Source organism: Puma concolor, chromosome C1 (genome assembly GCF_028749965.1).
Source record: "Puma concolor isolate L17-30 chromosome C1, mPumCon1.1.hap2, whole genome shotgun sequence".
Taxonomy (NCBI): domain Eukaryota; kingdom Metazoa; phylum Chordata; class Mammalia; order Carnivora; family Felidae; genus Puma; species Puma concolor.
In genome coordinates this window covers 102,231,026-102,240,255 of record NC_141674.1, presented here as the reverse complement: position 1 = coordinate 102,240,255, position 9,230 = coordinate 102,231,026, and positions in this window count along the sequence as shown.

Below are 9,230 nucleotides of genomic sequence, written 5' to 3'. Positions count from 1 at the left end.
TGGAGAGGGCCTCTTTGTCGGCACCTTTCACTCCAGTTGCCAGAGATTGTTGCGGGAATGGCCTTGCAATTGGAACCAGCCCTCTGGAGCAGTGGGGGTGGGGCAGGGGCTTGAAGGCCAAGAGAGGGAAATTGGGAGCAATAGAGAAAAAACAAAGGGGTGAATGGCCACGGATTTTGTGCAGAAACACAGCCTTGGTGTTTTCCGGAGGCATTTCTGCTGAAACCTATTGGTATCGTTTCAAGTTGGTTTCGCCTTAATCCTTTCATCATCTTTAGGATGGGATAGTCTCCAAGGGGAACCCACAAATACCCCTGACTTCAGGCGCTGGCTTAGGAGATCTTGACAGTGTAGGTCAATTGGTGAGTGTGGGAGGTGGACAGATGACAGTATGGGGTTGGGGGAGGCCCAGCCTTTGCACCTGGGGTTCCTTAAGTGACAGCACTTAGACTGTCCAGCCCACACTGCAGGAAAGAAAATGTTGGACTCAATTAGAGTTCAGCTTAAGGAAGGGACTGTGTGCTAAAGTGGGGGGCCCAGCCTGGAAACCATCCCTAGAGCTCATGTGGGGTGACAGCAATAGAGTGTGCCAAGAAAGCAGAAAGGCATGGAAGTATTTTACTGGAAACACTCAAAGTAGCTGAGAAAAGTGGGAACTGGAAGTAGTTTTAATGTCAGGTATGTTGCCAAGGAAACAGAAGACCCTAAACTGAGCTTGTTAAAGATCGTGGAGGGTGAATGGGTTTTTACCTTCTTGGTTTTGCTTCCACTTGCTGTGCCAGAAGGTGATTCAAGAGGGTATAAATGACACTGAATTCTTCTTGTGAGCTAAGAAAACTGGTGCTATGACCTCTTGGTATGGAGAAGAGACACACCTTGAAGGATTTTTAGATATTATACATCCATTGCTACTGTTGGGCTCCTAGAGGCCCTGGTTACCAAAGAAGCAATGGTAGACCATTCTATTTGTTTACAACTATTGGTTGCTTTGGTTGCTTCTATCAGTGTGCTGGTAAATGGTTAACAACTGGCTCCTGGTTGGGGAGAAAAGTCTGATTTGTAGCATTTTCCAGCTTTCATGCTGTAAATATTTCCATCATGGCTGATTTCAAGATACTGATGGTTTAACAACCAGTTGGACAAATTCCTGAAATTAAAAAATTAGCTGTTGCATACCAGAGTGAGCTGGGTCCAACACACCATTGGTTCTTTCCTGTCCTGTTAAGCTTTCCTATAAGAGGTTTTTAGTCTCCTCTTCCATTGCCTTTGTGATTGGCCATATGGTTTGTGTTGGCCAATGGGATATAAGTGGATAACACAATCCATATCCAAGCAAAGGTTTAAATATGCTTGTATGGTTTGGCGCTGCTATCTCCACCTCCTTTGAGCTTGTGCCCTCTACTTTGAGAATGATGTGTCCCAGTTAGTGGCTGGTCCTTCAGCCTGGGTCCCAGCATGAGAAGACACATGGAGCCACCTAAGTTGAGCTGATCTCAGCAGAGCCTGGCAGAGCACAGGCAAGCGGCAACCTATGTGTGATATGAGCAAAGAAATGAATGTGTGTTATTACAAGGCACTAAGATTTGGGGGTCTGAAGAACACAGAAATCTTCACCTAACCAGTAAACACTGAAAACCTGTTGGTACATGGCAAATACTATGGAATTATACCTAGGTCACGTGAAGGGATTAGAGGTCTACAGTTCTGGAAGAAACCTCAAAGCACAATCATTTCATCAATCATATGATGTTTGAATGCCCTCTAAAACATCCGGGCCAAATATTTGTCTGTTTTAATTGTCCTCTTTATACATGAAAATCTTTCCAAAGATGGAGATCTCGGTACCTCTTGAGCATGTCCACACCATCTTTGACAGTTCTGCATTTTGGAAGATTCTTCCTATGTGGACCAGAAGCCTTTTCCTTTTCACAGGCACCTAGTATCCCTAGTTCTACTGCAAGGTGACATGGAAAGTGTAATTATTCTACAGGAGAACTCTTCAGATATTTCAAGACAATCTATATTTTCCACATTTAGTCTTCTCTGCATGTCAAATTCTTCAAAATTTTGAGGAGGGAAAGTGTAAACCAAGAACTCCTCACCTAGTAAAAGTGTTATTAGTTCAAGAATGGGAATGAAACAAGATTTTTCCAGACCAAAAAACTCCTCCAGTGGATTTGATTTTAAGGTCCGTCACCATCCTGGCTCATCCTGTCTGAGCATCTCTACCTTATACATACTGACATGCATGACTTATTGGAATTAGAGAGGACTATTAGACTCAGAAACAGGCCCAAGAAATGAGAAGCTGAAGTGTTGGTAACACATCAGGCAATATGAGACAAAACTGTAGACTCATGAAAGCAAAACCTGAAGTGTAAACCCTTGCATAGGAAGAGTAGAGATGAGGAGATTGTCCAGGATGCAGCGAAAGGCTAGAAAATATGAGCAGGAGATTAATAAACGTGATGGTTAGAATTAAAAGGTAATATATATTTAATAGGAGTTTGAAAGAGAGAAGATTGAGAGACTAGGGAAAGATAATATTCAAAGATAAATTATAGCTAAAATTCCAGGGGCGCCTGGGTGGCGCAGTCGGTTAAGCGTCCGACTTCAGCCAGGTCACGATCTCGCGGTCCATGAGTTCGAGCCCCGCGTCAGGCTCTGGGCTGATGGCTCAGAGCCTGGAGCCTGTTTCCGTTTCTGTGTCTCCCTCTCTCTCTGCCCCTCTCCCGTTCATGCTCTGTCTCTCTCTGTCCCAAAAATAAATAAACGTTGAAAAAAAAATTTTAAAATTAAAAAAAAAATTCCAGATGTGAACACCTGTTTGAAGAAGCACAATGAGACTTCAGCAGGACCAAGAAAAATATGTCCATACCTTACAAGTTTTACCTACAGTAAGACCATATTACAAAGAGTAAAAGAATCAATTAAATGTAACCAGTTGCCTAAAAAGTTGCCTAAAGAAGAAGTTGCCTAAAAGAAAAACCAGATAAAAGGTTAATAGATTACAACACTTAAAGAGCTAAGGAAAAAACTCCAGAAATGGTTTCAGCCTAGAATTCTAAAGTCTTATTTAAGAGTATTGACCATGTATATTACATGCTTTTTAGAAATAAGGAATTCAGAAGGTAGGGAGAGTTGTAAGAAGAACATGAGGCAAACAAATTAGTAAACATGTAGATTTAAAAAACTTGCAAAATAGGGGAGGTAGGTATCATAGTTAAGGCACTTAGGATCCTGCATTTTTCTGAAGGACACAGATATTGATTAACTTTAGACTTTATGTCAATGCACATGTTGTTTTAGTATTTATTTATTTTTGAGAGAGAGAGAGAGAGAGAGAGAGAGAGAGCGAGAGCGAGAGTGAGAGCACAAGCAGGGGAGGGGCAGAGAGAGAGGGAGACACAGAATCCGAAGCAGGCTTAGAGTCTGATGTGGGGCTTGAACCCACAAACTGAGATCACCACCTGAGCCCAAGTCGGATGCTTAACTGACTGAGCTACCCACGTGCCCCTCAAACATGCATGTTAAAAACAGATGGTACCCATGAAAAGAATAGTTATAAAGTAACATCCTGACCAGTAGTGAAATTAAAAAAAAAAAAAAGGAAATCCAAATTACTCTATTTTTGGTAAAAGTATAAAAACATTGAGAAAAAGAGCACATACCAACTTTAGGTTATTGGTTATTTCCTAGAAGGAGGGGAAAGGAATGACATGTAGTGAGGTGGGGGTGTAGTGAGGAGGGGGGAATTCATCAACCACATTTGCAACATTTTATTTATTTAAAAAAATAAGAAGCCGGGGCGCCTGGGTGGCGCAGTCGGTTAAGCGTCCGACTTCAGCCAGGTCACGATCTCGCTGTCCGTGAGTTCGAGCCCCGCGTCGGGCTCTGGGCTGATGGCTCAGAGCCTGGAGCCTGTTTCCGATTCTGTGTCTCCCTCTCTCTCTGCCCCTCCCCCGTTCATGCTCTGTCTCTCTCTGTCCCAAAAATGAATAAAAAAACGTTTAAAAAAAAAAATAAAAAAATAAAAAAATAAGAAGCCAATCAGGCCAAATGTTAATGTATTAAGTCTGGAGAGTGGGTATTTTGGTGTCTGCTACATTAACTTTGCTTTTACTTTTTTATTGCTTTCATTTTTTACAATTAAAAATTCTAATAATTAAGAGTAAATCCAAATGGCTAAAATTATTACAACAATGTTAAATTCACTAGTAGTCAGGTAAATACAAATTCAAGTAATAATGAGATATTAAATTGGGACCATCCATCAGACAAGCAAAATTTAAAAGAACTCTAGTAATGGGGCACCTGGGTGGCTCAGTCAGTTGAGTGTCTGACTTCGGTTCAGGTTATGATCTGATGGTTCGTGAGTTTGAGCCCTGCGTCAGGCTCTGTGCTGACAGCTCAGAACCTGGAGCCTGCTTTGGATTCTGTGTCTCCTTCTCTCTCTCTGCCTCTCTCTCTCTCTCTCTCTCTCTCTCTCAAAAATAAGTAAACACTAAAAAAATAAAAGAAAAGAACTCTAGTAAGAATTGCTAGAAGAGATGTATGGAAAAAGTCTTTTCTAGTAGAAGCATTAGGACTCTACTGGAAATTAAAGATAAACTCCTTTAACTAGCAATTTTAGTTTTGGGAATCCATCTCATCAAAATAAAGGATGCTTATTTATTATATTTATTTAGTATGAGCAAAGTATGGAAACAAAACAAACAACCATCTTTATGGTATGATTAACTAAGCTGTATATTGACATACTGGTATGTTATGTAATAAATTGTAAAAAAGAATGAATTAAAGCTGTATCAGTTTACTTGAAGGTTTTCCATAAAGCATTGTTGTGTAAGAAAGAAACAAAATGTAGGGGAAAATGTATATAGTATGATTCCACTTTGTAAAAAAAAAATTAAAATATTCTTTGTGTGGGTATATACGGATATGTCCATATAGGACTTATATGATTATATGAAGCTAGAAAAAAAGCAGAGCACATCTAATGATGTACTTTCATGCTTTATTCTAGTTCATGTTGATCTCTGTCCTATGCAAGCCTAATTTTTGTATATAGCTGATGTACTAATCAAGGTCATTGAAAAATCCTTCTTTTCTTCAAGACAGTGCAAAGATCAATTTTCAAAGGCAGAGTTTTCTGTCAAAACATCATGGATTTCATGAATCACACTTCGATGCTCCAGTTATTTATTTTCCTACTAGTTGCTCTACTAACTTACACATATTCAGAAATACTGGTAAGTAGCTTTCCTTCAATGTGGAACCATTTTGTTACTTCAAATGTTATTTTCTACAGGAGTGGGAGGGTTTTATATACATGCCTGGCTAAGTGTTGTCTAGAATGCTCTGTGCTGATAATTAGGAATTCTTTCCTTACGGTACAATCCTTTCAGATGTCTTCCTGGCTGTGGTATTCAGTTAGTGTTTTTTCCCAGACCTTTCTATAAATGATTTAATTTTCACCTAAGTGTGGTTTACATCTATCTAGTAGAAGTCTATGTAATTTATGCAGGAAGATGAGCAATGTTGATGGTCCACCTATCAGTGTAGACCAGAAATCCATCTGGAGTCAGAATTAACCCTAACTGCTCTTAACTCTTGGCTTCTCCCGTTTCACCATGGAGAGGTAGCTTTCAGTTGAAAAAATATCTGGGGGAAAACTCTTCATCTGGAGATTTTACAACTTCCAGAGAGGTCTTTTTTCCTGAGCTTCCTTTATGGAGAAAGGGTAGTTATTTCTACTGACACATGTCTTTATGATCTAATAAATACTTGAAGCTGGAACTCTTAGGAAGAGTTTTTTTAAGGGACAAACTACAGGATTTAGTCTTATGATAAAATATTTAAAAAAGAATAAATATCAGGGTTGATATTTACTCTAACCTTGAACAATCATACAACAGCTACTTTCCCATCCTTCCCAGTGTTGAGTTGTGTCATTCCCTTCAAATGTGGGGATGGATGTCCACATGATCAAGGTGTGTAATTTGGGACCAGAGGTCCATTTTCTTCCCCTTGAATCACGCATTAGGGTAGAAGTGTATGAACCCTTTGTCTCTACAGGAACAGTTAGGTCTATCTGATTAAAGTGAGATGACCATGTGAGATCATAAGCAAGGTGAGATCCAGCATAGACTTCTGTTTTCTAGGTTTTTCATTTTGTATTCCCTCCTTTAGATCTATGATTCTTGTAGTACTATCTTGAGATGCTTCCAGGTAGTCTGGAGGTTGGTCTCAGGTAGCATTTATATGCATATTATATATATAGGAATTATATATATAATATATATTATAATAATATAATACATATATATTTTTAAATGTCTATTTATTTTTGAGAGAGAGGGAGACAGAGTGTGAGTGGGAGAGGAGCAGAGAGAGGTAGATGCAGAATCCAAAACAGGCTCCAGGCTCTGAGCTGTCAGCACAGAGCCTGCCACAAGGCTCGAACTCACTAACCACGAGATAAAGACCTGAGCCTAAACTGGATGTCCAACTGACTGAGCCACCCAGGTGCCCTTATATTTTTTGTAATATAAATTTGATGCTACTATTCTGAATTAGAGATTTACTTCTGATGTTTAATGAAATCTAAACATCTTATTTGAGTCACACCAAAGGCAGCACTATATTTTATTGGGATTTTTCTCACAGTATAGGATAACCGGCACATCTTTAATACTGCTGTGGTTCACAGGTTTAAATCCGTGAGAAATCCTGAGCCAGACCAAGATGCACCTTTTATGGCATCTAAATGTAAAAGTTAGTTTTAGTTTTCATAGGCTTATTTATTAGTGTCCATAGTAATTAATTAATGTCCATGTTAATAGTAATTTCTAATATCTGTCAGCATTCTGAGATATTTTGAAAATCATAGCAGGTGCATCTGACAAAAGGTTGAAGGCATTATGGAGAGCTCTCTCACATATTCTTATCCATTCCATGATGCCCAATATGGATACAAACAAAGGAAAGATATTTTAATTCTAAAATTATTTACTGTTTGGCTCCCCTGTAGCAACACTGCTGTATCACCCACATCATTTTATTAAGTCCTAGGGGACCTTAGCCAACTTCAGAGAAAGTCAATTACTACTTTCTACCAGAAGAGACATGTTTAGGAATCATCACAGCAAACTGATTAAAAAGTTAAAAACTTCAGTCAATTGAACAGGTCTTTTTGAAATCCAGTGCTTTGCTGAATCTATTCCTCTCACTTTCCTTTTCTCCACCTCATTTAGCTGGTAGGTATGGCCATTAAGAAGAATGTTCAAGTTTCAAATCTAATAAAGCCTGTCTCTTTCAAGTAGGGGCTATTAATAGCTGCTGTTTCTCTCCTGGAAGATCTCAAAGCACTTTAACATTTTCACTGTGATCAAACTCTCATTATTAGAATCATTTCACCTTCCACTACATATGTCTCTATGAGAGGTGGAAATTGGCAGCTCACCCCCGAGAAACTTCCCAGCACTTGAAGACAGAGAATGAAGAAGAATTCTGTATCCTAATCCCTTCATGGTTTCAAGAGACAGAGCTGGAATATGTTGCTGCCAGATTGGGATCTACCTAGCCTTCTAAACTAGTATTTTCCAATCATAAGAGTTGAATAAATGCACATGATCAAGGTCTTGTTGCGTAAATTTGTAGGGGATGGAGAAGAGGGGATTCTAGCTACTTACATTCACCCTCACTCAGGAAGTATGTAGGTCCAGAAGCAATTCAGAAGCAAATTTCATTCCCTTAGTTCATAAATGGGGCTGATTGGTGAAAGCTGATGGAAAGAGTTTTCAGGGCTCTGGATAGAAAGATTTGGGAGTCCTTCATCATGTGTGAAGATAAACCACTGTAGATGAATTCCAGGAAATGGGTCTCATATATCTAAATGGACAAAATATGATTAAATGGGAACTCTGGGATCTAGGATCTTTCCTTAAATTTAATGTATTTTTTGGTCTATCCTCTGTCTTTTTTTCACCCTGTTTCCTTAATTGAAAAGTGATACATTATTCTAGTAAAAAATTTTCAAAAATATTAAAAACAAGTAAGTTTACTCCACTATCCAAAGTTAATTGTTATCAATATTTGGATAAATTTCTTTGTAGGGTTTTACACGCATATGAAGAAAAGAAGGAAGGGAGAAGTCCTCTGTATTTGTGATCTGTCCAGGCATAAGGAGTAGAAGGTGATTGGGGTTGTGAAGCTCTCCATCATCATCCAAATATAATGTTTTCTTTCATAGAAGAGGAATTGAGGAGCTAGAACATATTATTGATGATAATGATTTACAATGAATTATCTGGAGAATTTTTTTTTTTTTAATTTTTTTTTTTCAACGTTTATTTATTTTTGGGACAGAGAGAGACAGAGCATGAATGGGGGAGGGGCAGAGAGAGAGGGAGACACAGAATCAGAAACAGGCTCCAGGCTCCGAGCCATCAGCCCAGAGCCCGACGCGGGGCTCGAACTCACGGACCGCGAGATCGTGACCCGGCTGAAGTCGGACGCTTAACCGACTGCGCCACCCAGGCGCCCCTGGAGAATTTTTTCAGTTCTTCAGTCCCCTATAATAGACGTGTTTTATGATTTTGTAAGTATTTATGTATCGGGGCTTGAATGGAATAAAAACAAGGTAAGAATATTTTGAAGCTCTGAAATAGTGATTTTATTTAGTATAGACAAACATCCGTATAATTATACAACTTTCTGACGTATCACTCTTTTATCCTTATTTTCTTATTTCCGTTTGGTGCTTTTGGAAGGGGAAGTGGTAGACGATTTATGAAATAGTACCACTTTAGAGTGGCTCCATTTTAAAACTAAACCATATCTGCGTCTTACGCCTAGCATTTTGACTTTATGTGTCCTTTTTCGTTCTGCTCATCTGTTTAAAAGGGATACTTGGTGGATACTTCTATTTTTACCATTTCACCCACAGTGAATTTGGCTGTAACAATCATAATTAATCAGGAAGACAACAGAGATAATGTGTTGATGACAGCTTAAGCTAATTATAAAACCTCAGCGATGCCCCTCAGGGTCCTATTTTATCAGATTCTTATTATGCTAAACTGAATCAAGATGTTCACTCGTCATTTCAGGTGCGGGTAAATGCGCTAAATGGTGTGGAATTTTATGACTATAAAAGGTCAAGTTTCAAGAGTTTTCTTTTTAAAGGAAATTTCATGGAATTTAAAATGTGAAGTCCAATCATACTG